The following is a 26,999-nucleotide window of genomic DNA, read 5'->3' as shown; positions in this document are numbered from 1 at the left end:
AAGCAAATTGAAAAAAACCCCAAAACTCACAGTTGTTTCACTTTTCTACCTATTTACTGTTAAAAACACTTTGCAGCTCCTTGACAGGCATTGTGTTAATGAGAAAAAGGTGTCTATGAGGCATAAGGGGTGCCCGGATAGTTCTGAAATATCTCCTTCCAAGTTGTGGACAATATTCCTCTTACTTCATTAATTTAAATCACACTGAACTCACAAGAGAGGTAACTGAAGGAAGGATAAATGTATGCAAAGAAATAATTTGCTTGGTTTGCATTTTCTAACCCTCTTTCCTCTAAATGGAATACATATGTATATCGATTTATGTTTGAAATATCAAACATATAGCCATCCATGGCTTTTACTTTGGTTGACAGAGGGGGAAGTGCCAATTTCTTTCAATCCTGGTGTAGAGCCTTACTCATGCTTGGATGGTACTTTGTGGGCTTCCAATACTGTCAGTTCTGACTCTGGATCCCGGCATCTAAGGACTGTAGCTCTGCTTGCCACTGTGTCCTCCTCTGACTTTATTAAATGTAAGGCTAGGACTAGGTCAGCCTGCTGAGATGAGGGAATACCTAGTTTTTTGTGTCACTGGCATTTATGGCAGTTACTGAGATGGCAAAGAAGCTCATTTATGTAATACAGCCTGCACATTTCTATATGCCCCAAGGGGAGATATTTGCTGCAAAGCACTGCCAAAAATACATGCTTAAAAAATTAGTAGCTTTGGGGGATAAAAATTGAACTTGAGCAGCTATAAGGATGATTAGCTCCTTAAATCTCTTCTGTGAATCCCATTAAATTCAACTTCTACTGCCTGAAGAGCTTCTGTCCTCTCCCCCTGCCAGCTCCCTAGATAAAGGGAATATGTAATGCTGGACAAAATATTATTCTAACAGAAAGCTTCCCTCATAAAACACTCACCAGTTCCCAAATTACATGGGATTTAGCTCTATGTAGAGACACCATTTCTGACTATTTCTGACCAGTTTTGTGTTTCCTTTACTGACCTGTAGAGTTGTTCATGAATACTTGAAAGCTATTAACTTCCTAAACAACCTCAGAAGCAACCAAGGAGACTATTTAGAACCACTGCATTTCCAGAGAGTGCTCTGTTGTTGTCTCTTTGTGTAGAAATAATGAAAAGTAAAGACTAAATTATTCCCTTTTTTGGGCTTTAAGATATTGCAGTACTGTACAATGGTGCAGATGGTGAGAAAAAGGACCTGTTGCTGAGAATCTCTGCTCCCTTTCATAAAAGTTTGAATTCACTGTGACCTCATCATCCTTTCTATGTTTAGCTGAGCTATCTGGAACCTAGACAGAACCTGGAATCTGGACTGCATCCAAGGTGCTCCCATGCACACTCAGCTTGTCCTTGTACACAACCCAAAATCTAAGATGCAGTTTTTCCCCATGTCATACAAACCTGAATGCAGTGTGTATCAACCCTCTGACCTCCCACTGGTACCTGTGGAGGCTTTCCACATTAATTTTGATAAAAAGAATAGACACCTAAGTGATTAAGGCCCAGATTTTACGAGGTACAGAATTCCTTAGTGATGCACATAAATAGCTGTGTGGGGTTCAGGCTGCATATAAGATGACAATAAGTTGGGACACAAAGCTGGTGAAGAGCACCTGGATAAGAGTCTTCTGGAGCTGAAAAATGAATCCTGGGAAAAAAAGGCAAACACATGATAGAAAAGAAATATCTAGTTTTAATGTGGAAAAGATATTTTGAAAAAAAAATATTTTAATGGCTATCAGTGATATTGCTAATCTCTGGTATTTATTGGGAGCATTTCTCACAAATACAGTCCTGCAAAACCATGCAGTTTGTCTAGTTGCTCCCTTCATGAGCATGTGGTCAAGATTAATTTGAATTTTAATCTTAACTGTGACCATTTTTTTCCCAGCCTTGAATCCAGTGTAGTTCCCCATGCCCTGTAGTGGCACTGCATGAACCCCAGGATCACAGGCTGTTTGACTGCCAGCCAAATCCTCATTAACCCGCTGATTATTCCAATCACATACTGATCAACGTGTCCAAAAGGGTCAAAGAAAATAAAGGTCAGGAGAGGGTGGTGACAGTGGTGCAGCAATTTCATCACTGCACCTGATTCAAAAATATACCAACAGGTATGTGGAATCTTGGAGAATCTACAGTGTATTCTTGGGAGATAAGGGAACATTATTTAATATGAGGAGAGAGTCTGGGTTTGCCTCATGATATGTGTATGGATAATCCATTTCTTATGGAATTGGTCTCTTGCATTGTAAGACACTGAAATAATCACCAAATGCCAGATGTGACAAAAAATGTAATCACCCTGGTTTTGACCCCATTTTTAATCTTGTGTTAGCTTTTTTGTTTCATACACACACTTACAACTGAGCCCAAACAATAAGGATGTTTTATGCTATTGTGACAGAATGAGTACATATTGTGCCTCCAAATCTCATAATTCCAATAAGGGATCTGATGAATAAATCAAAGTTAATGTAAGCTCTGTATTAAAAGGTTGCTTTCTTTTAAGTCTCTTTCTCTGACCTATTGTCTCAATTATATCCTATGTTGCTACTGCAAAGCAAAGGCTCGATTATATTCATTAGTTTATAGTCCATCTCATGTATTATTTAAAAGTGATCCAAATCTCATTTGTATTTTCTCAGGTCATAACTTTTATTTCCATGTCTAAAGCTTGGTGAAGTTTTGAAATAGCTTGACGCAGCTTCCCTACAAGAAAAGCAAGAAAGGCTGCGGGAGGATAGTCTTTGTGGATAAAACCAACACTGAACTCCTCAGGTTTGATTTTGCACAGATGCTGGTACAAAACACAAGAGTTCAACTAATCTATCTGAAGGCAATTCCTTACAACTCTAAGCACCACAGAGAGTAAATGAGTTCTTAATTTTACCATCAGACAGATGGTTGTCAAATTCCTTTACTATGTCTTGTACCAAATATAGGATATCTACTCTCATTACTACTGAAGAGGTCTCAGATGTAAGCATTGAGTGTGTTTGCAATTAACTATAGCCTGTCTTTGTTCTAAACTCATTTTTCCAAGCTCTACAGCAGCTTATTACCAAAAATATTGTTACCTATATTTTCAATTTCTAATTGCATTTCCTAGGGTGTTTTGACTTAGCCATAGTACCAGGATGTTCATAGCATCTCTGTAGAGAAAGGATAAATACATATTCATGCTTCTATTTTAAATGTCAAGTCAGAAAATATGTTTTAAAATCACATTATTGAAGTGGGAAAGACAAACACTAAAAAGTTACAAAGTGCTAAAAAAACCTTTTTTCTCAAGCTTAATTTTATTTTTTAATGCATGGATTGTAGTAATTTTTTACAAAATAGGCATAGACTATTTTCTCCACCAAGATGTTGTCTCAGTGAGCATATGCTAAGTAGTATGCAAAGTAGCACTGTGGATATACCCTGGAAATGGCTTGGCATTATTTAACAGGAAATGTTACTCACAGAGCTTCAACACCAAGTTTTGTCCACCTGATGCTGATTCCCCTGTCCAAGCATTCCTTGTCTCTCCAGTAGCTCTAACTGATAGCTCTCCAATGCTCCCCTTTGACCAGCCTGGTCCAGTACCACCTTGGTCAGCACATCAAACCTAGCAGGTATTAAGTCAGGCTGCTTCTAGCACAATACCAGAACGCCAAAGGGAGGAAAAGGGTGTCCTAAAGTTATGCAAAAAAACAAACAAACAAACAAACAAACAAACAAAAAAAAAAACCAAAAAACCCAAAAAAACAACAGCTTCAAGGAAAGTTTGGCTTGCTGCAGGTAATTCTGGGCAAGCACAGATTTCCTCTGTTCCTCATGCAACTCAAGCTTGTTACAGAACAGGGAGTATGAAGCATGTTTGTATGTGAGGATGACACATAGGAGCTCTGAGGTCAAAGCTGTACTAGTCAATTAAACAGTCTTGGTGAACTGACACCCACCTGTCTGCAGTCTTAAGTGATGACACAGTTTTGATCTGGACCAACAAGCACTCTGACAAACAGTTTACTGGCACCATTCGGAAAGTAGCACAGCCAGGGACCTTTCCCAGCAGGCAGCAGCAATGAGGCCCCCCTGCTGTACAGAGAGAGATTATAATGATGCCACGGGCAGTGTCAGGCCAGCTGGTCTCTGTACCCGACATGGCACATTTAACTCTTTTGCCTGAATATATTTTGACTCAGTCATGCTTATTGTGCTCTGACACATTACACCTTTAACCCATAAAACAGAGGTGGTCTTTACTTGCTTGGGCAGTCATTTGCCTGAGTTTGACCAAAATTACAGAAGTAACAGCACAAAAACTACATCCCCATCTAATGATTTCCATCTAACCCATTTCCAAAGGATAAAGTTCTAGGGTTTCCTGAAGAGAAACATCAGAATTTTAGGAATTTGTTAAAGACTGTATTTGGGCATGGAAAATGACAATCTATATGTCTAAAAACATCCTAGTTTTGCAATAATAAAGACAAGTTGAACAAAATTTCCTAATGCAAATATAAGCTGACATTGATAGTACAGTTGCTCCAATAATGACACCTGTAGGAAGCTCTTTTCCTATTTAGCAATAGGAACAGTAGGGCTGTAGAGATTACACTTACTTTTCTTACTTCCACCAGCACAGCAGCAGAGAGCTCATCAGCCTCAGGAGTGCTGAACCTGTGGTGTGGTGTGAACAGCCCCTCTGTTCTCTCCAGCACACTGCTGGCTAGTAATTTATATCTGGGATACATTAAAGCCTTAATTTTCAGCAACTTTACCTTCCTTTTGGTCAGGCAGAAAACACTGTATTCCTTCTCCAGAATCTCTCAAAAAGGTCAGCTCACCAAGGGGGGACCTTTGGAAAGCTGCAGGAATAGCATGTGGGCTGCCACATAAGGTGCACGCAGCTGGTGTTCAGCAGCTGTGAACTGAAAACCAGTATAGAGCTCCAAAAAGACTGCTGCCAGGCTGCTAGCCTCTTGGATTTTGTGTTTGGAATTTCTTTTTTTTTTTATTTTGTTACCTAACAGCGACGTTCTGGTCTTGACCTTTTGCTTTCTGTATATATGGCTTTAAAATTCTTGTTTGCTATGGGATCACTACTGGCAATTCCATCTTTTATGATTTACTGATGTCAGGTTTGTACACAGAAGGATCCTTTCTGGCATGTAGCTGCAGCATTTTGTGGAGATGACTGGGTCTGTTGGAAAGTATCACCTAACAGCATGACAGTGTCACTGCTGATGCCTGAAAGGTGTCCTCATGTTTCTAAAAGTCCTTAATGCAGCTGGACTTAACTGGACACAGCTGATTTTCAGATTCTGTTTGAAAAACAGAAACTGAATGGAAAAATAATATATGATCTCCCTCCACACATGACCCTGGATCTATGGGGCCCATTACATGGTGTCTCAGTGCTCTCCACCACTGGCACTGCAGACTAAGGCCAGATCAGAAGCAGCCTGGCCACAGCCCAACTGTTCATCTGCATCTGCTTCTAAGGCAGTCCTTGCTTACCCACACAGGAACAATCTGCATCTTGCTTCAACCTAAGCCAAACACCAGGGTAATAAGCAGAGACTTTTGCATTCCCTTCTGATTTGCACTCAGTTTGTTCTCTGATCTTTTGTTTGTTTTGTATTCCTACCGAATATCTCACAGCTATTTGAGTCTCTTGCTTGGAGCATCTGCTTCTTTTGAGGAGAATATTTAAATCACAGTAAGGAGATATATTGTTATTCTCAATGTTAACTCCAGAGAGCAATAACCCTGTGGCATTTTGGGATCTGCTCATTTACCCACCTGTGCATTTGGCTTTTTGTGTCTATATTGTTTATTTATAATGCAATTTCAGTGACTGCAGTCTGGAACATGTCAGTTATCTGGAGGTCACTGGAAAATAAGTAAATATGTACATTAAATATTGATGAATCATTTTTCCTACTGTATTTTAAATGCTAAACTGGAAATTAGGATCTTGACCCAGCAAATTTCACCATGTAGGTAGTTTCATTAACCTCATCAGAAATGGGAAGCCTTTGTGTGTAAGGGTCTTTTCAATCATTGCATGAGACAATGACAAGAAAGTCAATAAATTTCTCTGACAATGTCTGAATTTCAGTGCTTAGCAGTTTTGGGGAATGCAACAGCTTTTAGCAAAGCCATATTCAGTATATTACTTTTTAAAAATATGCTGATATTTAGGAAACACAAGCATGTGCTGGCTGAGTAGTTAAAATGCAGTAGTGTTGTATACCAAATTTACAAATACTCCACACTTCAAAAAACATTTAATATTTTTTAAAAGGTATAGTATCTTTATTTTTTTCCCCCTTTAGAAAGATTATGGGGTTTTGCCTTGGAAAATCCATGGAGACTTGTTGGGGAGTCAAAATTTCATGGTAAAGATCAGGAAAGTAATGTAGCTGTTACAAAAGGAGTGGAATTAACTAGCATCTCTTTCTACACATAGTCTTTTTTCATCTCAACATGAGTTCCAAGTAGCTATCTAAAAATATGTTTATAATGAAGCTCCAGGGACTGCTGGCATAACACCCTCTTGTACAGAGAAAGGTTCTTCAGCCTGCTATTTCAGGACTCTAATGCATCTGGGTAATATACAGAATGTACACATCTCAGAAATCTTCTAGAGATCCCTAGTTATTCCATTAACTGAACTTATTCTGTGTTATATACAAACTATTTATTTCCTGTCAAACTTGATGGGTTTTTTCAAAATGGCAAAAAGAAATACAGTCTGATGCTGTGTATATATTCAGGGGTCTACGTGTAGGGCAAATTTCTATAGGATGATCTTTGTTCATCTTGACTGGCTTCTGTATTCTGGACCCTCAAGCAATAAAAAAACAATTAAAAATTTATGCACTTGAGGAAAATTATCTCTGGTAGCCCCAGAGCTAAGAGTTTTCTTCTACTTTTCTCCTGCAAGTGACTGACTGAGAATGATTCCAGCACTGTGAAAGGTAATATTCAGAATGAAACCTGGTAAACTAAATGCTTTTAAGTGGGTACATATACTGCAACCATTAGCATGGGATCTGACTGTCACAGGCAATCCCAGAACAGAACATTGTAATAAAGAGAGAGAAATATACTGGGGGCAAATGCTGAAGAGGGAGAAGGTGAGAAGAAGAAAGAAGGGTAAGTTGGAACAACCAGGAATCATGAAACCAGTCAGGATGCCTGACCTTCAAGGGAAGTTCTGGTAAAATCCTGTATATCTGGTAAGGTTTCAATGCTATATTGTTTAATTTAACACAGTTGTTGAGTCCAGAGCAAAAGAAAACTGTGTGATCTTGTAGGAAGAAATTTGATTTTGTAGAGGAAGGTAGGGTTAAATACTCAAACACTGAGGCTAAAGAATGCATTCTGTTCTTTTCTCAATTAAAAATAGTGTTTTACGGAAAATCCTAACATAGGAAAGGGAGACATTTTCAAGAAAAAAAAATCTTAGGCTAGAAGTGACATGCTCCTTCCTTTTAGATTATTTTTCAATGATTGAAAATACAATAATATGATAATGAATATGGAATTCTAGACATAGCATGAACCTAACCTTCACACTTCATCTGGAGAGCCCAAGGGAAGGAATATTATGCTTTTCAATCTACACAGTCGTTCTAATTCAAAATAAACACCAGTACACATCAGTTTCAATCAACAGGCTCTTAAGCTGAAAGACATTTGCCCTGATTTTATATATTAATTCTCTGGTTTTAACATCATTTACATGATACCTCCTTCTTACAGGGTCAGTCATTTCAACTTCATAATTTCTACCTCCTAGTTTTAACTGCAGCTGACTGTAAAAGTTAACTGAGAGGTGGAGTGAGGTCTCCCTTCTCTTTCAAACAGCTGCTGGTCATCACAGTTGTTTATCTAATACTGCTACGTTAATACTGTTGGAGTCTGAATACAGACACACCAGATAAATTTTTTTCTTAGAGAATGAGGGTATTTATCACGGAGAATTCTCCATCTGAGCTATACATCAAGTCTCCCTCTAGTCAATGGAGAATAATAAGCATTTCTGTTCATCACACCCTTATACGGATATCTACAATAAGTTAAATGAATTACATCCTAAAATTGGCTAGTTTCTCTGTTCACCATGAACAGAGATCAGCATCAGTTGTGTGGCTGTAGGCATTTATACAGCACACACAGAAAGGTAGGTGAGATTAATCCAGGCACCGCCTTGGCATTTCCAGCAGATTTCTCTGTTTTGAAATTGACAGGTTATAGTATGGCTGAGCAGGATCCCGGAAGGGTAATAAATGAAATAGCCACTGTTTGTGTTGCACTATCTTCTTATAGAAAGTAGCAAGTGTTTCCATCATCATTCAGTTAATGCAAATACAGGCAAAATGAACCTTTACAGCTTCAGAATACAATATTGCTATGGCATGGATAAACTAAAATTGGCACTGAAGATACCCAGGAATTGGTTTTGCTATTGTCTGTGGCTCTAGAGACACAAAAACTGTCTAGTTGAGATTTAGACATCAATAAGACAATCAATCACAAGGTTGAAGGAGCTTTAAAGAGATCACCTGCCACAAACTCTTGAGGCAAGGTCATCTTTGGTGAGATTATTTTTGTCTTTACAAAGCTCCCAAACTGGAGACTTCAAACCCCTAATATTTAAGCTGATGCTTCCTAGCTGTAATTTATAGCCACTACTACTTTTCTTCTCTTCTGTGGGCTTGAACAACAGGTGAACCTCTTCCACCTTTTCTGTAACAGACTGCTGTCATGTCACCAGCTAGTTCTCTTTTCTCTAAGCTAAATAAACCCATTCTGTCTGATTTTCTCAGACAACACAGTGACTCGTCTCAGCTCTGTCCAACTGCTTCATATCCATTTGTTGTCATGTCCAAAAATAAACCTGGTACTGGTATAAAACCTTGCCAGACCTGTGGTGGGTGGAAGGACTGGCTTACAAATTGTGTATGTTGCTGTTTCTAAGTCCCAGTACAATGTGTGATTTTTCTTGCAGCACTATGACACTGTTTGCCTCTGCTTGGGAATAATCTCAGATAACCCATGGATCCTCTCCTACAGTACACTTGTTTTCCTCAGATGGACTGTCCACTTGCCCACTCTACTTTGAAGTAACCTGTCCCCTGTGAGGCTAAGTCACTGCCATCTTTGCATTTAGTAAGTGTTTTTGGGCATTGTTCCCCTCACCTCCCACCCCCCTTCTCCATTTCTGAAGGCCAATGTGGTTTGTCCAAAGATGCAAACACCAGGCGGGAATTGCAGGAGGAACCATCTAGGTGCTTGCATAATTAATGTGCTCCAGTGATGGGGGAGATGAAGAGTTTTGCCATTTACTCTGGAGCTCATCAGCCTGCATACAGGTATAAAATGCTGCTGGAGATTGGGCCAATTGGGTAAACTGTTCTCCTAAAGTTACAGGTAGCTTCTATGTGGACTGCTACCTCTACACACATCCCAGCAGGGACTCCTGCAGAGTTTGTTCAGCCCAAGGACAGGAAACACTCCCTGCTGTATTCATGAATGACAAGCACCAAGATCCAGTCAAACAGGGAGATAAAATACTAAAGTAGCTACATAGATGTTTTGTGGTTTTTAATTGTGAATTCTAAAAGGCCAAAGGCTTTGAATCTGTATGTTTCTAGCTGAACCAGCTTATATTATAACACATTAGAAATAAACTGTTAAATCTAAGAGTAAGTGGACTGAGCCACACCTGGAAGTTTAGAAAGCAACTGGGTCTCACTGAAGTGCTTCACTCAACAGGAGGGACCACAACCTGAGTGCACTATAATCCATGTAAGAGATGATAGAATTGTTATTTATATGCTGCACTGGCAATATTTACATACTGTATTAGCAATAAATCTAATCACAATCATCCACATAATCACTGTGGCCTACTTCTTGTGTCTGGCCAAGAGCCTTCTCTCCACTATTCTACCACTGTAAACCATGTCGTATTCTCTATTGCTCCTCTCAACAATGCAAGTATACCATGCCAAGCCAGGTCCTTCTCACATCTCTCAGACACCTTCCCATTTTGATTCTGAGTTACTGCTAATTACCCTGAGTATTCTTTTCCAATTTCTTTTGTAGGCAGGCAACAGCATTTTTATCTAAATCATTCTCCCCAGTTTTCTCAGTATCTATTATGAGGAACCTTAAAAAACTCCCAGTATTTAACATCAGTTGCCTTTTATCTTTCCTCAATAGAGATTAGGCTGCTGTATGATGTTAGACCAGTCTGTTACAACTTGGTCTTGACATATCTGCAGAGCAGCTGACAGGCAGATTAACAAAAGGACCTAAGTGCCACTTAATTGTCATTTCAGATATCTAAGACTTGTATCATACAAACTTATAGCTTCTAATAACTTAATTTCCCTGGATATTATGTTTTCTTGTAGGAAGTGTGTATTTTCCCAAATACAGTCTGCACCCCAGTAACACTTAGCTCCTAAATCCCAGCAGGATTAAGAGTGTCCAACTGAAGTTTTGTGGAAAATAAATGAAGATTTAATGGGAGAGAAATGAAGAAGGAGAAATTATGTCATTTATCCAGGATAGAGACCTTCAAGTTCCGGTTACTGTTCAGAACAGTTTCTACATGTTCCATTAGAATGTCACTGGATTAAAAAAACCCCAAACAGATGGATAATAGGCTGAATTAAAATTTTTCTTTCCAAACTACCCTTTGAACAGAGGAATTGTGTGCAATGCAGTGTTACGAAGCAGTTTGTTGTGATTAATCACAAAAATGTTAGGAACTAGAGAGGCATTAATTGTCAACTGTAATTGTTGGGGGTTTTTGTCCCCTGAAATATTTTATATGCTAAGCACAAATCTCACTAAACCACCAAGGAACTTCACTGGAGCCTTTTATTACCTCTCCCCTTATTTCTCTACCTTTGTGTCCTTTTAGAAGAAAAATACCTTGCTTGAAAAAACATGAGTGAAAAAAGCATAATCTTTTGAAGTGGAAGTTTCTGGTTGAGTTTAAAGATTAGCCTTTTATTAGAAGATCTCAACTACTGAGCAACCAATTTGCATGAGTCCCATGAGAATTCTTTACATCAAGTTTTGTCATTTTTAGTTGAGAAGATTAAAGACTTTTTTTGGAGCTCAAAAAGAAAAGATTCTATTGGATGAAAATTAGGACATAGTCCTTTTTATTATTTTCTTCCAGATGAAAATTGTTCTAAATCCATTTGTACACAGGAACATGCATACATGCCTGTATCTATGTCAATATTATCTCTATCATCTATCTGTATCTTTACCTACATGCAGTCAAGACAAGGTGAACAAACAGATTTCAGATATGAATGGAGGTTTCAGGGTTGCAGCCTTTTCAGTAGCACTAGCAGGTATGTGACAGATTTCTATGTCCTTCATGTTGTAGCTGTAGGGCTAAAGCATGCTTTTCAGTATCTACATTGTCACACAAAAGCTCACCATAGCATCCACACAATGCCTAATCTTATCAGGACACAAGGAAAGAAAATATGTAGTATAACTCTTGAAGCTGATAAAGATGAGGTTAGGCTACCTAAGACAGGTTATTAAGAAAACAAAGACACAGAGAAAATGTGATATTTAAGCAGGGCTGTTCTGCTAAATAAGAATTAAAACTAAGTGAAGATGATGGTAGTCTTTGGTGATGTATTTTGATGCTGTTCCAATACATTATTTTGATATACCTTATCTCCTGTACTGATGATCATCAGGTGAATGTGTTGGCAAGCAGTGAACTTGGCTGTGTCTTTACCACTGAGCTGATATATTGGTTGTTCTGTTTTAGACATTTGAATGGCAAGATCTTCTCAGAATAGTTTTGCAAGCACTGCAGCATTCCAGTCTTGACACAGACATGCCCATATACCCCAGCTGAAGACAATGGCAGTGACAAAGAAGCCACCCACTACTAACCTCGATGGCAACTAACAGCAGAGATAACAGTGGACATACAATTTTTAGCACTAATCTTTCTCCTATTTCCTCCCACAGTCAGGCAGGGCTGTATTGGCTTCTGCATCTTGTCCTGTCAGGCAGATTTCAGGTAAAATTTAGGAAAAGGAGGTTAAATCCCACATTGCTAATAAGCAATGACTAGCTGGCTAGTGCAAATCAATTGTACCGGAAGTCCAAGGCATCTGCCACACCTTAGGGGAAAGCATCTGTTATTAATGCTAAGTATATAATACAAAAGTACCTTCTGTGACTAAGAGTCTTCCATCAGAAATGCTCCTTCTAGAAGAGATTCTTAAAATATCATCAAAGAATTGTTTAATTCTGTTCAGAAAACTGGAGCATGCTGTAGCCTCTACAGATATGCTGAACCCTACTGTACAGACATTCCTTTTCTTTGAAGTAAATTATTTCTTTCTTTTTGTATGGTGATGAATATTTTATTTTAAAAAGCAAATAAAAAGTGACATAGAAATATGCATTATATATTACTCACACTAAATGATGCTGAAGGAACACAAAAATCCAGAGTCCAAAGTAAAGATGTTATTTTTGCATTGTTACTGAGGTTTAAATGAAGTGACTTTCTTTGAAATAGGTGTATTTTCTTTTGAAAGCCTTACACTGCAGCGTGATTTCAATGGCAGAAAGTGCTTAAAAGAAGTTATCAAGACAGGAGAACTAGGCTCCATATCTTTCACAGTCCATGTGTTAATGCGCAAGCCACTTCAATAATTTTTATTTTCAACAACAGTAGATGTGCTATTTATTCTCCATTCAACCAGCTTGAAGTGCCAGTTTCAGCCCTGACTTTAGGTAATCTTATCTACCTTCTACCTTGCTTATAAAGAACATGGAAAATTTTTAACATTTCTGAAAAAAAACAGGACATCTAGTTGCTGAGATATTTGCAATTTATTTAGCAATTTCCACATGTCATTTTGTATCTTAGATGCATATATTGAAATGAAGATATTAAAATCTTGTCATATCTGTATTTTTGGAAGAAAGGTTTTGAAGACAGGAACCTTGGAGAACATCAGGAAATGCACTCATGGTCACAATGAAAAAAGAAGAGGAATTTTTACTTAGCACCACTTAGCTGTAAATTATGCCTGAATCAGTTGATTGTTCCAGACATAAAGAAGTATTACAGAGATGCTGTATCACATATATTCACTTTTTATAGTGAATGAGACAGGAATTCTTAGAAGAAAATCCCCTAAGCCCTTGCAAAATTCTAATGCATAAGATTAGGGTGAGAAAAAAGATTCAGGTGAGAAAATGATTGGTAACACAATACCTCTTAAAGACTTGTAACAGCAGTAAGTACTAGTACTCTTTTTCCATAATATTTATGCAAATTTTCACATATACTTAAATAAAACTGAAATATCTCCCCTATATATGAAACTGTCAGTAAACTGCAGAATTTTATATTCATGAGATGATGGTCTATCACCTGGGCTAAATGAGTAACTGTGGGCATCAACAGTAATCAATAGAATCAACATCATGTGTGAGAAATGGCTGATTATAGGGCCACAAAATCTACTTTCTAAAAATGTTTGGTTTGGTTTTGTCCTTTGCTTTGCAGTGAGAAGCCTGTGTCTATGCATCTGGCTATATGCATCCATGGAATATGGACTGGACTGGTGAGAGATTGTACTTTTGACTCTGGAGAGAATCTGAGTAATTTCTGCTTCTCTGAAGTTGCACATGAGTTGCCTCTGCTGTGGTATCCTGGTAATAGCTCACCAAGAAAAGAATTTAAAGCGAAAACTAAATATTTTCATTTGTGGGTAGATTCACAGGAAAGTTGAGATCTGCCTGCTGAGAGGAAAAATCTAATTTTATATTCACCTAACCCATGACACATGTGACTGCTTCTTAAACAAACTCCAGTGCATCTTACAGCAATCTAATGACTAAACTTGGACTGGTATCCAGAGCATATGGTACCAGTCAGTGATCAACAGATTGTAAATATATTATCACAATGTCATCCTCTTAATTTCTCTCCTGCTCCAGTTCTTTGTCAGATATTAATGTTTTTGTTTGTACAAAAAAACCTGTCTGAGCTCTAAGCTACTTTTTTTTTGCCAGACCTTGAGTTCTTAATCCCTTCCGAGAAGGGATATAGGGACAGTATTCCCATTACAAGAATGGTTGAAAAAGTTGTTTCTCATTACAAGTATCTAATTTTATCCTTTAGCATCCTCAAAAATGTCTGAATCATTTTCCAGACACATTTGATACATGAAAGAGATCAAGCATAGGAAATAATAGCCTCAATGATTAAATTTCAAGGTATTGAGAACAAACTCGTATGATACAGAATCTAATTTCAACCTCAAGTCTTGCCGTATGTTTTATTTTAAGCTTTATAATTAAAATTGCCTTCCTGATGTGTTTCATTCACTCTGAAAAGCTTGGAATTCAACAAGAATAGTGTTCAGCTCAGTTAAGTCTGACTCTAAAACTTCCTTTCATCTGAAAATATTTAATATCATGGGAAATATTTTGCAACATTTGGAAGCAATGAAAAGGAACTTGCATGTGTCAATTTCATGGATGATAGGCTTGGGTATAGCCAGAGTTCAAATCATCTCTGCAAATTTACATGTGGAATTGGAATAACCATGGATTTCAAAATGGATTGTTAGCATTGTTAGCCTTCTTTCAGCAGCATAAGCTGCAGCAAGATTCTTCAAATGAATAGTCTTAATCTATTTTAATACATTACCCTCAACCAGGTAAGACTCCATAGACAAAGAGTTGAAGGGCAAATTAATTATTTTTTGTAAAATTTGCAGTTGGAACATGATATTAATTCTTTTTTTTTTAGTAGTATCCCAAAGCAGCACTGGACTATGGAGTAACATATGGTCATTCCTGTATGTTTACAAGAAAAGTAATTTTTCAAATAAACAGCCATTAGCAAAAGAATAGAGGCTTCTAATCTCATTAATCCTCTGAAAGATTGCTGGGACTGGGTAGGGGTATATAAAGCTTATGCTGGCCTCTGTCTCCATTTTATTACAATAACAGAAAGCTGTTGTCCCTGTTTCATATTCCCTTCCCCCCCTGCCTCCCATGGTGGATGCTAGGAGTGTTGTAAAAATATAAAGTGAGGTCAGTGGTTGCTGTCCCTCCGTAAGTGCTGCAGGCTGAAGCTATGTCTATTTCATCCTTATGTTTGGATCCCAGACTCCTTCTAGGGAGCAAATCCCTCACAGGAATCAAGTACCCAGGGATGTAGGTATGTATATGAACTAAAATATACGTTGATCGTAAAGAGAGTGTTATGGAATAATGAGCAGCTGATTATTACAAATGCACAGGGTGCTGAAAGCACTCTGTTTCTGCTTTTAGCATGTCTTCTGTTCCTGTTTTGCTTTACTGACTCCCTGACTCTGGCAAAGGACGTTTGAATCAAGCAAAGGGAGAGACAGAGACGTTCTGTGCAGTGCAGAGACACCCACTGGTATATTTAAGTAAAAAAATACCCTGCTTCAAAATGTGTGAGACAGCCATCTTAACTTCTGGCAATGAAATCATAAACTGAAATTACTGAATATTAGGGAGGAACATCCTTTAGAGAGTACTGCAAGTGTTAAATGCACAGTGGCAGAGTATATAGCAGCCCGTGCTGTACATCAGAGGGGACAGGCCACAGCACTTCTTCACCAACTCATCCTAGAGCTCTGTGTTTTACAGCTTCTAGCAGCAAATGCAGCCTGAGGCAATGAACAATGCCATTCAGAGCAGTTGTAAGACTGCTCTAAATCCTAGCAAGGGCTGAAACTGTTTTATAGTCCTCACCATAAGAAAGCAGTTAAGGTCTAAAAACTGATGTTCATGTGAGGTCTGTGCCAGAGATTCAAAGCTCACTAACACTTCAAATGCCTTCTGTTTCATGACTATATACTGTGCCAATATGTATAATCTATCCCGTTTATCTTAATATGCTGTTCAGTCTTTATTTCCCATTTTTCTTCTGCACTTTTGCTACCACCCAATTTTCTCCCAATTTTCTGGCATATAATCTCTGTTCCTATTGCTTTGAGAGCACACCAACAGTGACAGCTCTTCTCCTCTTTTGAATGTTTGTGTACACACACCATGGTCAGTATTGGATTAAGACACAGGAATTAAAGACCCAAGTCTAAAACTCCAACTCTGGAATGATTATATGAAAATCTATTGGGTTGGGGTTTTTTATGATCCATCTTTTTTATTCTTGAACAAACTTCTGATCCATATGGTTGTGAGAGTATGAGCTCACTGAACTTGACATAACCGTATTTGGTGCAATCAGCAAACAGTAAAGCCACAAAGTCAGCACTCCCTTGTGTTTTAGAGTTCAAACCCTTTCAGACATGTGAGAACTACCCAAGATGACAGCTGTAAGTGAAGTCCCCTCCTTACTTCAAGTGTCGGGGGAATGAAGGAACTGCAGGAACCTGATTTTTCATAAGGGGAAATGTATGTTGCTTTGATGTTACTCCATAAGGATCGATCATGAAAAAACAAGAAGTCTCAGGGCCTTGGACTAGCTGAAGTTTTTCACTCTCTGGTCGTTACTGTCATGCAGGTGGTGCAACCTAGTCATGTGTTATTTCTGCTGCGCCTGCTAGTAACTGTGTCTTACCTGTCACTCTCTGTACATATAAAGTGTCATGGCTGCAGCCCCTGCTGCCATAAAAATTGCATTTCATATACAGGGTGAACTTATGTCTCAAAATTTTTTAGGTTCCATGTTCCGTCCCTCATGAGTCCTTCCTGCAGCAGTTGTCACAAATGAATCTTCAGTGGATCATGTCTCCACTTTTCTGGACCTGTTTGCTTTCTACAAGGGGGTATGCAGCAAGCCACATATTTATCCTTTTTTTTCCCTCTGGGAGATTTGATTTCTGAAACTTATAATGTGGAAAATACCATAAGACTTGGGCTCAAGGGACAAGTTAGATGCTTTAAAAATAAATAGCTAGTCTTTGTGATAATGAAAAAGAATTAAAAAATATGGTCCTACATAGAAGATGAAAAGTTCAGAAAATAAATTGAGGCTGAAGACAAATCGCGTCATTTCAAGATCATTCTAGTTTGTGAGGAGGGTATGGATTGAAAGTTTGAAGCTGGCCTTGATGACCACATCCCTCGGGGGTCCCCAGCACCACGACTCTTGCCCAGCTGCACCCTTGCGGTCTATCCCACCTCCCGCCTCTTGTTTGATGCGGTCCGTGGATGCCGGCGCAGTTGAGAGCCACGCTCGGGGGTAAGGGCAGCAGCTTAACTTGGGCTTCACCCGCCCTTTGGGCATATGCAGCGCGCACGCCTGAGCCCGTGTGGCTGTGCCTGTATCAATCTTGTGCCTGTGTCTGTGTGTCTGTGACTACGTGTGTGTCTCTGTGAGAGCAGCAGCCGGTGCCGCACAAGCTCCCTGGACAGCGCGGGGTGCTGTTCCACCTGCAGGCACGTGTCACGGCCAGCGGGACGGGCGCGGACGGAGGGATGTCGAGCCCCCTTCTCCCCCGGCTCTGCTCACCTCCGCCCCTCCCGCTCTGCAGAGGCCAGCGCCCAGCGCAGCCAGGGCTGCCGGCCGGTGAGCGCCTCCGCCCCACGGCACTCCTCACCCCGCTTTCACCGTGCTGCTTCCATCTCGGCTCTGCTCCCGCTCCCGGGGACAGGGCACACGAGCACCCGCTCGCTCCCCCGCTCTGCCTCACCGCCCCGCTCGCGCGCGCTCCCGCCCGCTCGCGCGCGCACGAGTGACATCACCCCCGTCCAATCAGCCGCCGCCGCTCCCCGCGCCCCGCTCGGCCCCGCTCGGCCCCGGCGGCCCCGCGCGCGGCCGGGGCGGGGGCGCGCGGGCGGCTGTCAGCCCTGCCGAGCCGGGCAAGGACGCGCCGAGCCGAGCCAGCCGTGCCGGCCGGGCAGCGCCGTCCGAGACGTGCCCGGTGCGCAGCGGAGGTGCGGACGGCGCGGGGTGACAGCCCGGCCGTGCGGCAGGTAGGGCAGGGCTCGCTCGGCAGCGGACGCGGCGGGCGCCCCCCGCCCGCGCAGCGGGGTCCCGGGTTCGAGCGGCACTGACAGAGCGGCGCGCGGCCACCGGCACCGCGCGGTCCTGGGGAGGGGGCACCGCCCCGGTGGGTCCCCTCAGCGGCGGGGAGTCACAACTCTGCCGGTGCGGCCGGGGGAACGCGGGGAGCTGGGGCAGGTGCGGGGCGGCGGGGCACCCCAGAGCCCCGCCGTGGCTCAGGGTGGAAGCCGTTCCTTTGCGACGGCCGGGGGCGGCGGCCCTTTCCCTGCACGGGAAGCGGGGCGGGCAGGGGGAAGCCGCCCCCTCCCAGGGCGCCTGCCCGCTGGGCCCGGGATTACTCGGCACCCCGGGCTGCCGAAAGTGGGCCGCCTGCCCCGGGTAATCCCTCGGCGAGCGCTGTCCCCGCCGATCGTGCGCTCGGGGGGGTATGCTGGCTGGCGAGGGACCGGCATGCTGCCGCAGGGGAAGCCTCATGCGCGGCTTCGTCTCCGTTTCCTACGGCGCACGTCTGGATTTTGGCAGAGCGTGTAAAAACGCGTCCGTACCGTGGTCTTCCAGCGCATCATTTCAGCACCACGGTCTATGTGCCGGAGCAGCCGCAGCCTTGCGCCGTACGCTGAATTATCTGCGTGTTGGGTGTGTTTGGTGGTGACGGGCTAAAAAGGGTGTTGGTTTTTGATTTGGCTTCAGTGCACCTTCTTGCAGTAAAAATGATAGCGTTTCACTTTGTTCTCTCCTTGTAAAATGCAAATAATGCCTTTTTTTTCAGTGCAGCGTTTCCGTAAATGTCAGTAATTCGGAGCGGCTGTAGTAACCTGCGGGTGACGGCAGAAATGCCATTGCTGGGCTCCGCTAAAGGCACCTGCAAGGGCTGAGCCTGCCCCAGGGTGCCGCGCCCGAGCTGCATCTCCGTGAGAGGCTCTTTAGGAATTGCCGCTGCTCTGTGAAGCGCTGTTTAATTCTGCTTATGAAATCTACGGGAGATTATCTATGCAGTTAATCAACTATGCTCCATTTAGTAATGAAAGTGTGACCTCTGAGCTGCGAATGTTTTCGAGTGTTATAGTTTAGCATAGTCATAGTTATATAACAATATTATAATACAGTTGTATTAATAAAGCACATTAAAAAGGGTTTGTTAACGTTTTAAAAATAAGCTATTATGTAATTATTAGGCTGTACAATTTAGGGGAAAATACGCCTTTAAAATGCAGCCACCTGTGCAGAGGTGGCTGTATCAAAGAAGGTATTAAAAATATGTTACTTAGTTTCACTCTTTTGTATAGAATTACTTGTAAACCACTAAAAATCATGAGCACAGGCCTTGAAATTGCATAAGACAGGGGAAAGCTTTCTGAAATAACTTGAAGTTATAAAAATTCTCAGGTTTTTTTCATCTACAATTAGTAACTTCTAAATGTCCTTGTAGTGCAAATACTGTACAGATCTCTGTGAAAGGATAATCTTTGGTCCATGTTCTTCTATAAATGATAACGCACCAAAATTTCTTTAATAAGAACTCACCTTAATGTTTCTGAAACCTGTTGGTAGTATGAATCTTTTGTTTGGTTGTTTGCATTCAAATATATGTTATATGCTATCAATTGCTTAGTTTTTGTCTTTAGCAATAGTTGACATTATAAAAAAATACATCTTTTCTATCTCTAAGTTTTGCAAAAAGTAAAAATAGCCTAAGCAAAACACTTCTGTCCTGGTCCATATTTGTTATATCCACAATGCTGTTCTAAACCAGCAAGAGATTTCCAGTTTCACTTTTAAGTGGTGCTAAAAAGTAATGCAACCTCAACACAACTTCATGGTAATGCAAGAACCTACTCGATTTTATAGACTTTTAAATTGAGTGTCTGTCTTAAGCACCTTTTATAGAGAAATCCCACATTATTAAGGTTATGGAAAAGAGGTTTTAAGTGCCTTTTTGAGCATGTACTTCTGATACAGACTTATTTACATGATCACATGCTATTTTTTTCCACAGGAATCCTGTCTTTCACTGCATGTGATAGATTGAGCTCACTTAAGAGAATTCAGTATTTTTCATTGATTATTGTGTGAGCCCATGATTTATTTATTCAGTGTTACTCAGCTCTCCTTTGAAGACAGAACTGATAACATCTGTGCAAGCTTTGCTAAAGTGCTTATCAGTATGTGATCAGAATGCCCTACAAAGTACTAGTAGTTTATCAAACACTACCTAAGGTGAGACAACACTTCTACAGATGGTGAAGAAAGGCACAAAGAGGGTTAGGTGAAAAGTATTCACTCATTTTTGGTCTCCAGTTTGAAATTTCTACAATTCTTGTAAATATGTTTGCTCAAGTTATACCTTCTACTGCTTTTTGTAAGAGTCCTGACTGCTTTACGTCTGTGAGTATATCTGCAGAGTGAATGGGGAAAAAGAGGAATTTACAGTTAATTACAAACTACAGAAGTTTTAGGTTAAATGGTTTGCTGCGTGACAGTAAAGGGAACAAACGAAACTACAATAGAGAGAATGTTAACCATTAAAGTCTTCGTGGCATATTACAGAGCCCCTGTCCCTTTTTCTTTCTGCAAGCTCAGTTCTTCAGTAGATAAAACAAGAGTCCTACCTGCCTTAAGTTCTGTATCATCTTTAGTGGCAAGGTGACTGAATAAGAAGCACATGTCTATTTAAGTATATTGTAAAAAAACAAACAAACTCAAGGGAATTTAATTATGGTTGCACAGACAACAATTTGTCATTTTACACCTTTTGAGTGCTTGATTTAGTAACCTTAATAATGTTCTTTTGTGTTGTTTGTGAAGTAAAATATGCATACATGTCCCATAAATGTCCTTAAAACCTAGAAAATTTAATTTTAGGGAATTAAAAAAGAAACAAAGAAGCCAACAAACAACATATCAAGAAAAAGCAGGAAAATTTCAATTTTTCAAGTAAATTTCTTATTGTTTTACTGTATTGGACCTACAGTGGTTACAGAGAGAATCTGAAAAGTTTAATCCTTTGCAAAAAACTCCTGAACTTTTTACCATCATGAGTGATATTATAAGAGTGCAGTCCCTTTTATGTACAGCAGTGATAAAACAGAATGGTGTAACTTGTAGTGCATTTGCTCGAGTAGTGGAAAAGTGGTGCAAGACTGAAGTCCTTTGTACTGTAGGCTTTAGGATGTGTTGTGGTGCATGAGGGCTCTTTTGCTAGACTTCTGCAAGCACAGTCCTTTTCACTTCATCATTTATATGTATCCTAATGACAGCACCTTTATCATCCTGTAGCCGGTCTCAGTGTTTTAGGTATTCCTGGTCTTGACCATTCCAAATTTTGGTTTCGTATCTCATCCAGTCCTGTCTCCTTGCTTTTTTCCTGTCAGGTTTCCTTCCATTTCCTTTCCTTTATTCCTTAGGAGCCTCCTCATCCTGATTTGCTATGTCAGCCCAGTCTAGTCTCCTTTCTGCAGTCTCCAGTCATTTTTTCTGTGCTTTTAGCAGACATTGGTCTTAATTTTTATTCTTCAGAGACTGTAAGGTGGCTTTTTTTCTTTTCCACTGAAACAACACAGTACTTTCTTTTTAAAAATTGGTTGGCCTTTGTTATATTTTCAGAGACAAATGAAAGAGCATAGCATTAACTCGAAGCCTGTCTATGTTGATGGCTTCAAGCTATTGTAGTTTGTGACTACAAACATTTTTTGAAGAAAAAATTTTGCAGCTTTCCTCCATTGTTCCTTTTTAAAAATTGAAATCTTAAATTTTTTGATGTGGCATATGTATGTTTTATATGCATTGGCAGAAAGCAAGGACACACAGGACAATTAGACAAAGTTGTAAGTAGTAGTAAACTATAGAAATGCCGAGCAACCTCAATAGTCCTATTTATGCAGAGAAATCAGAAATTCTGACTGTAGCATATCAGTTATTTTTTGCTTAACTCAGCTAAGCTTTGAAGGGTTCTGTGCTGACAGATAAAATAACAGATTATTTGGGTTTTGTTTATATTCACACTAATTTCTTTCATTTTATCTCAAGGATTTGCTACAACCTCTTGAGACAAATACTTACAAAAAGATGATGTAAGCATCTCACTGAATTGAGATCTGGATAAAACTGGTGGAGTTACCACTGCACCATAGCAGTTTTGTTTACAAAGGGTTGTCTTTTGGATGTGGTAAAATCGTATTTGCAATAACTTAGTAGCTCTTGTGTCTGAAATATAGGACAAGGTCAAGCTATGGTTAGCGCTACAGACAGAATATTTAATGTGATAGAGTGTTTTAAAATGAAGAAATATAAATATACGTATTTGGCAAGTTCTTTGCCTTTATTTACATAATGTTTTCATAATTGACACATAGTGGACAGATTATATGTTGGTCCCATGCAAATGTGTTAGCTTGGAGCACAGAGATCAGGATTTAGTCATCAGATAAGTGATCTTTTTATAGCTTTATTGGAAACATCCTATTTTACTATAGACAATTCAATTTTCTCCAGTTCAGCAAGAGCTGAACAGAAGTGTTACTATTAGTTATTCCTAGTCAAGCCAGTACTCAGAGTTGTTAGACATGGACTTGAATTTACTGCTGCATTAGATTTGCATGAAATTGGTTTTCCTTTCCATAAAATATGAGTAATGCACTTCAGCTTACCAGGTGCTAAATTTAATTTGTTTGTAAAAATCAAAGAGAGATGTTTATATGTTCAGTTGAGCATTGGAACAGGTTACTTAGAGGTGTTGTGCACTTTCTCTCCTTGAAATCTTTCAAGACTGAAAAAATAAAGCCCCCAGTAACCTGACCAAATGTCTTAGTTTACAGCAGGAGGTTGGGCTGCAAACCTCCTGATGTCCCTTATAATATGATTTATCCTATGACATCCCTTATTCTGACTTCTCTTACAGCATGAAATATCCTGTGAGGTTATTCTGTAATTCTCAGGGAGTGGTGGGAGAAAGTCAATATACAGTCTGAACAGTACTTTTTGCAAGGGAAAGGATAGCTGTGCCAACAGACAAAATACTCGTTGTGTGAACAAAATAATGTTACAGACTAAATTCCTTTTATAGTTTTTATTGGTAATTGTATTTAAATGCACTACTAGATTTGCTGTAGATTAGTTAGGCTTGATGATTTATTACAGCTCTGTTTTCAGGGAGATTATAGCAGGATTCAGTAGCTTTGTTAGTTAACACTTATGTTAACAAGTTGTAGTTCTTCATCTTTAAGTTCATAGGAAAAAAGAATTTGGTCTATTAATACAACTGTTCTTTATGAAAATTATATTTTTCATACAAAATCTCATACTCAAAATCTGAATGTAAATATTTAAAACAAACACTGATGCTGCTAAGTGGAACAGGCTGTTCATGTCGTCTCAATGTTGTTCCTAGTTACAGTGCTAATCTTTCTGGGAATGATGGGTGCTTGCTGAATGGGGAGATAACTAGGTGCCTTGTCTTAATCAGAGGGACAGGACAACAGAAGAGTGACTGGTTCTAACACATCAGCTTCAGTTAGATGAGAAATTTTGTGTTTTCTACCATCAGGACAGAAATCCATGTAATTTTAAATTTTTGTGTACTGTAAAAACACTGTTTTTTTTTTTTTTTTTTTAGGGCCTACTTATAGTTCAGTTAATATGTGATGCAGTGATGAATATGTAACTTTTTGAAAGCTGTCTTGATTTTATGAATACCATAAATTAACCTTTCACATATAGTTTTGTTTTTCAGTATGTCTTTTCTTGAGGTTTTCATGTTTAAGATTCATCAGATCTTAGGAGAAATAAGCCAAGTTTTTTTTTTTTTCTTTGAGAAAAGAGAAGCAATCATATACCTCAGATATTACTTGATGAAGACTTCCTTCTAGATATCTGTATTTCCAAGTAGAATGCTTTCTTTGAAACTTGCAATAAAGCTGACTTTGTTTTGATAAAGACAATCAGGTGTCCTGTCAACGACTCACTGATAAGATCTTAAGTAAAGGTAAAAATAGATTAAATGTGTCTATGTTGTAGAGCAAGACTGTATATTCCTTTACCAAGTATTACTAGCAAACTTGTAAAAGTGCCTAGAAGGATAACGTACCTGTTGATAAGGCTTGCTTTGTCTAGAAGGGTGAACTCTGCTGTTACTAGTAGTACTTCAGAGAAAGCATTGCATTTTTTCACTATGATCGTTTTTGAACAAAGCAAAAAGATTAAATTAAATATTAAAATAAATTAAAAATTAAAATAAACGAGAAGGAGCAGATAGAAATAATACTTTTTTTGGTTTTTTGTTCTGAATGTCTTTTTCTGAAGATTAAGGTCATCTCTCTTTTGTATATTGCCAGAAGCCCAGCTTCCCTTTCATCAGCAGTTTACAGTTTACTTCTTTTATAAAAATGAACTTCGGAATATTGAACAGTTTCCACTTCAGATTTTCATTATAAAGGAGCTCCCAGGGAGACCAGCTGGTGTTGAAATAGATCTTGGGAAGCCAGGCATTCTGAAATGCTCCTTTTTTTGCCTTCTTGTCACTTCCTGAACTCTCTTTGCTCTGTACTTTTATTATACCTTGTCCTTCTGACTTTTTCTGACCCTGAAATTTTTCAAAAATTTTTAACATGTTTTGAAGAAGTGTACAGTTCTGCTACTTAGACTAGGTGCAGCCATGATATCCCTGAAAAACGCATAAACAGGCCATCACAGTGGCAGAATGATTCTACAACTTGACTGTAATAGGTTGTTTTTGAAATAAAGGTGAAAGTTCAGCACTTACTGCACTTAAAAATTCTGCATGATTTTTGTTTTGATTGCTTTAATTTCTGTCTTGACATTAAATACTCTGCAAGTATTCTAAAACAAGCAAATAAAACCCAAACAAAACCCAGACAAAACCACTGAAGGATAATTATTGGAATGGTGCCAATGCTGACTTCCATTCTAAACATCTGGGGAGATACTTACACTTTGTTGTTTAAACATTTTCTGTTTCAGTTTTGCACTAGGCCTTGTTAGATGGATTCTTTGGCTCCTTTGGTTGTGGGTTTTTTATTTACTTGGGGCTTCTTTCAGTCAGTGTAGGAGTAAAGGTTTATTGTCAGAGTTTTAAGAGAATGCTGAATAAGATCTTAATTCCTTTTCCTCATCATAATAGTTCATTGCCTGTTTTATTTCTTGGTATTGATCTGCCCCATTCAAAAGTAGAGTTTTGCAAACTTTATTAATGTATTAACTGAAAAATGCATGTATTGGGTAATTCCTGTAACGACAAATTTACCTGATAATTCTTGTCTTTTTATAAAGAGATTATATGTGTGAGCATATAGGTGTTTAGATAAAGAATGAATTTCCTTTTAAGTAGCTGGTATTTATAAAATAAGAGTCCAGAAAGCACTGGCAAAACCTAATTCAAATTTTTTTAAAAAAAAATTCTTAATGGAAAAAATACTTAACTGTCTTATTTGACACATTGACCTCATCTAGTCCCTATTACATTAATTTATATTCATATACTCAAACATTTCTGTATACAAGGTCTTGCCCCTCATGCACTCCTATTTGCTTGAAAATAGTGAACTGAAGAGGAAAGTTAAATACTTTAATATTATTATATTATTAAAAACAAAAAGGAAGAGAAGTAGATAATCTCAAGTAGGGTGATTTTGAAGAACTGAGTTTAGAAGTCACTAATTCCATTATTAAAATGTCCGTGTAAAAATTACTTTGACTTAATTTTATTGTATTACTGAAATGAACAAGTACATTTACTTGGTAGAGGATGCTTTTTATTCTTCTGGGGATCTTCTGTCAATATGTGCAAAAAATGAGTCATTACTTCAGGAATTTCTTGGACTGAAGTATTTCTCTCTGTTTCTTCTTGGAAATTTCATATTTACTGTGAAACAGGAGCAAGAACAATATTCTCTCTCTGGGATAGTAGAGTGGATTATTGTTTTAAAATATTAAGTAGCTTTTTTTTTTAATGTGATGATATGTGTTTCATTAGCTAAGAATACTTGAGATAACTAAAGGGGCTTGAGTGAAAAAGACACGATTGCATTTTTATTACCAGCAATTTTTTGGTTAATTTATTATTAAGCTAGGTGATTCCAAAATATGATTTTGGGGCATAAAGGAAAGTGGTATATGTGAGAAAGAGGGTTAATTTGCACTTAGCTGTGTAGGTGAAGCACAGAAAAAGGCAAATTTGATAAAACCAAGAATTTTGTTGTTGTAAAAATGGGAGTTTACTTATCTGCTACTCATAATGGCAGAGATTGCTACAGAAATCTAAAGGCATAAAGAAAGTTTTGTAGTTAAAACAGCCTCAGGTTTGTAATAAAGCACAGCTGTTGCCACTTCCGCTCTCATTCTTTTATAGATATACATTCTGTGGGTTCTCTGCAGACCAGCTGACCCAGTCTTAAATGTGGCTGAACCATAAAACCTGTTTTGTCTCATTTCTATGAGATCTTATTTGAAGCATTCAAAAGATAAAAAGGCTTTTTTTTTTTTTTTTTCAGTAGGTTTAACTCCAGTCAAATGTGATGTTTGTATCTGAAGTTACAGCATCTTCATTTTGCCTATGCATATACTGGAAGGAAGCACAGAGTAGCTGCATAGGATTTAATTTTTATTTTTTTTTTTAACTAGGACAACTCTTAGAGAAATATACTTCAGTGCATTACCATATACTTACGTATTACCTCAGTTTTATTTACATTCATGTGGCAGGCTTTTGTGACCTACTAAATATTTTTAGCTGATCTTATTGTTGGCAGTGTTGCTAACACAGTATTTAAACTGACAGTGATTAGATAAAGCCTGCAAATAGTCACTAAGGTTTTCCATGTGTGTGTTGTGTGGTTTTTTGCCTTTAAAAAGCATCAACAAACCAGCCCCCCCAAAACCCAACAATTATGAAGCACTCTGGTATGGTACAAGTGCCAAGAGAAGAAAGGAGAG

The 26,999-nt window shown here is 39.0% G+C and overlaps 1 protein-coding gene and 1 long non-coding RNA gene across 2 annotated transcripts in view; both read left to right on the top strand.

Moving 5' to 3' along the window:
• Nucleotides 1–1,346: 1,346 nt before the first annotated feature.
• LOC128788613 (uncharacterized) lies at nt 1,347–2,883 on the top strand. Its single transcript, XR_008431143.1, has 3 exons — nt 1,347–1,544; nt 1,920–2,142; nt 2,677–2,883. It is a non-coding gene; the product is annotated as an uncharacterized LOC128788613 (long non-coding RNA).
• Nucleotides 2,884–17,880: 14,997 nt separating this feature from the next.
• CNTN1 (contactin 1) overlaps nt 17,881–26,999 on the top strand; it is a 214,117-nt gene continuing 204,998 nt past the window's right edge. The window contains exon 1 of the mRNA XM_053943219.1: nt 17,881–18,022. The gene's annotated coding sequence lies outside the window, so the exon portion shown is untranslated. The remainder of the gene's footprint in view (nt 18,023–26,999) is intronic.

The sequence above is a fragment of the Vidua chalybeata genome, chromosome 5, assembly GCF_026979565.1.
Source record: "Vidua chalybeata isolate OUT-0048 chromosome 5, bVidCha1 merged haplotype, whole genome shotgun sequence".
In the NCBI taxonomy this organism is placed as follows: domain Eukaryota; kingdom Metazoa; phylum Chordata; class Aves; order Passeriformes; family Viduidae; genus Vidua; species Vidua chalybeata.
This window is presented reverse-complemented; position numbering and strand designations above follow the sequence as displayed.